Genomic DNA, 3,437 nt, shown 5'->3' on the forward strand with positions numbered 1-3,437 from the left:
AGAAGGCCTGAAAAAAATTCAGGCCTGTACGTGATTTGAACCCATGACCTCTGCGATACCGGTGTAGTGCTCGACCAACCGCCTACTCGGCACAAAATAAGGTCGATCTCATCTTCAGGACTGGTAAATTTGAAAGCCGACTCATGACTTGCGATATTCTTGGTGCATGAAAGTAAAGGAACAATTTCCGTTTCAAGCATTCGATCTCTATTGTTGTAACCACAAACTCCGCCAATAAGCAACTTGAACGAACAACAACCTTCCATTTTTTATGTAATAAAGTTGACTGTGTAAGTTAGTGTATTTGTGGAAAACAAAGTCGAAAGCCCCGCCTCTAAGCGAACAATAGGCATCGTGTAATTACCATAAACCAGGTTTTGTTTACTTAGGCTTACTATTTTTAGCAGGTACTAAATTTAGCTCTCCAACGAGTATTAGCCAAGGCCCGATCTCTGCGACTTACGTGTAAGAGATTTCGATGTTCACATCAACAAAAAAGCTTAGCAGCAGAGTGACGTCTTTTTACTTTCCCCTTCCCCTACCCCCTAAAAAAATAACTTTCCCTTGTATGATTTGCATCGCGTGGCGACTCTCCGTATACAAAACTACGTTGACTGCAACATATGTGTAGAGCCACTTTTAAAAGCATCGATCAGATCTACTGCACCACAAACCGAACAACACTCACAGTCAACTGAACCGCTGGATAAGATGCCACAGTGCAGAAAGATGTCAAACGTTTTACAACGAAGGTTGGTGACAGTTTGCAGATTGACAGGCAGTTTCATCAGATGTTATAAATACGACGAACGACAAGATAACCAAAGTAAAATGGTCTTTGGATCTTTCTTCTACGGCAAATGAGGTTAGAGCAATTGGAAATGTGTACCCATGTACATTTTCCGGCCTCATATGGGTTGAATCATATTAAAGTAGGTGCGTGACTCGCAACTGGAATGTTGACCGCGAAAGGTCAAATAACTGCATTTAAACGGACTTTGAAAAGCTTTCGTATCGCTCTCAATCATTTGCCCATAGAAATTTTTATAGTGATATTGAGAACATCTTTTCGTAATTCTACCGCCCAAAGCTTAATCCATTTGAAGGTTTAGCACATGCTGAAAATAAACTTTACTCACAAAGTACTTTTACTGAAGAAAAATGTATGCTTTCGAAATTAAATTATTTTAAAGTGTTTAAAAATCTAAGTATAGTATCAAATTAGAAATGAAGTTATGATTTACTAACTCAAACCATGTAAGCTTCGAGCTTCTTGAGGACGATCAGCAATAGGGGGCAACATTTCCCAATGGTGAAATGAAGAATCAAACTGAATCAATTGACGTTCGCAAAGAGATCTTGAAGTTTGTGACGTTTCGATAACCAAAATGGAAATTGTTTTATCGACCACAGATTCAAAAAGCATTGCAAAAGAGGACAAATAAGAACAGTGTAATATTATCGATGTATAATTATCAACTGACTCAAACCCTGTAGGCTTCGAGCTGTTTGAAGACGATTATCAAACTGGAGGCAACATTACCGACTGGCGAAATACAGAAGTAGACTGAATCATTAAAGTTATGTTACAAAATGTTGAAGAAGGTGACATTTCGATTAGCTAAATGAGAACTATTTTATTGACCACAGATCCGAAAGAGGACAACCGAGTGTAATGTGACATTACTAATGATGTAATGATTTACCAACTCAAACGCTGGAAGCTTCGAGCGGTTTGAAGGCAATGAGCTACTCGGAGGCAAAGTAGCATACTGACAAAATGAAGATTAAGAAGGATTCACTTAATGGTTGTAAAGATATCTTGAAAATGTTGACATTTCGGTGAGCCGATTGTTTTCGTGACCACAGAAGATGCATTACGAAAGCGGACAACTAAGTGTTATATCATAGTCGTGGTCATGGCTCACTAACTCAGCTCATGTAAGCTTCGAGGGAAATTGAGGAAAGTATGATATTATCGATGTATAATTATTAACTGTCTCAAACCCTGCACATTTCGAGCGGTTTGAAGACTATTATCAAACCAGTTGTGTGCTAGTTAAATAAAGACTTACACTGCATCCTTTGACGTTTGTTAAGACATGTTGAGGAAGGTGGCATTCCGATCAAGTTTATGTGAACTATCTCATCGACCACTTATTGGATAGAGGATGATCGAGTGTAATGTGACATTAGTAAATAATGTAATGATTCATCAACTCAAACGCTGTAAGCTTCAAGCTACTTGAAGACGATAAGTAACTCGGGAGCAAAGTTTCATACTGATAACATGAACAGTAACAAGGATTCTTTTGACGGTTGTTAAGATATCTTGAAATCGTTGAGCCTAAACGCATTGTTTCAGCCACTACATGCAGACTCGACCGGTACGAAAAGCATTGCAAAAGAAGACAACTGAGTGTTGTATTGTTTTGACGCTAAGAAGTAGGTGACATTTTCGAGGATGAACGAAATGCGAATCGCTCTATCGAGCATAGTCATTGAAACTTGCCAGCTAAAAATTGGCAAGGACTTCAATTACAGTATAACGAATTTTCCGTATAGAAAATTTCATTTTCCTGGAAGTTTTTAAAATAATAAGCGTTTCGGTGTCACGACTATTGTAATAGAGTGATTTAGCAAGAGGACGAGAACGTCATTTCAGAACGGGAAAGAGCGCTGATAGTCTGGACACGACTCTATTTCGACTTTGGGTGTTAGCGTTGCCGTTCTCCCCAACAAGTTCAGGACGTCATTACGCTGGTTTTCCCGTCGTGATCAAAACGCCTGGAATTTGTGTAAATTTTGCGCCAATAAACGAGATAATGCTGTTTGGAAATATTTCAGAACTCATCTTTAGGATAATCTGGTCCCTTCCTTTGGTTTATTCGGTGTATTTTGGGAATATTTATTGCTTCATTGATGCTGGATTCCCGAAGGGAAACATAATGGTTGGCAAGCGCCGGATCCAAGATTTTAGGGCTCAGTACACTTGTAATTGAGCAAGGCTTAAAACAGCGAAAGGGCTGCTCTTTGATACATTTCTTTAATCCTGTATGAAATCTCCAAGAATGGGACGCTGTTAATTTTATCATAAATCAATTCATCAATAAATTAAACTTGCTTCATGTTGAAGTTTATCAAAATGAAATACCACGACCCTTACCTACTGTATTATTCAGTGTTATTTGTTGTCATTGTCGTTTTTACCGTGATTGAAAACTTTTCTGCAAATTGAAGTCAAAGATTAAAAAAAGTGAGAATAGCTCAGGTTTGCACTTTTTTATGTTTGAAATTTTTGATCAGCACCGTGAAAACTAAGACAAGAAACTCATGCTCTCGCTTCGAAATAAAATGACAATTAACTTGATTTCGGCACGGCTTTCTAGATCTATTAATTTGATTCAGTCTTGAACGACTTCATTCGTTTTAAAAAA

This window comes from Pocillopora verrucosa, chromosome 4 (genome assembly GCF_036669915.1).
Source record: "Pocillopora verrucosa isolate sample1 chromosome 4, ASM3666991v2, whole genome shotgun sequence".
NCBI classification, from domain to species: Eukaryota; Metazoa; Cnidaria; class Anthozoa; order Scleractinia; family Pocilloporidae; genus Pocillopora; species Pocillopora verrucosa.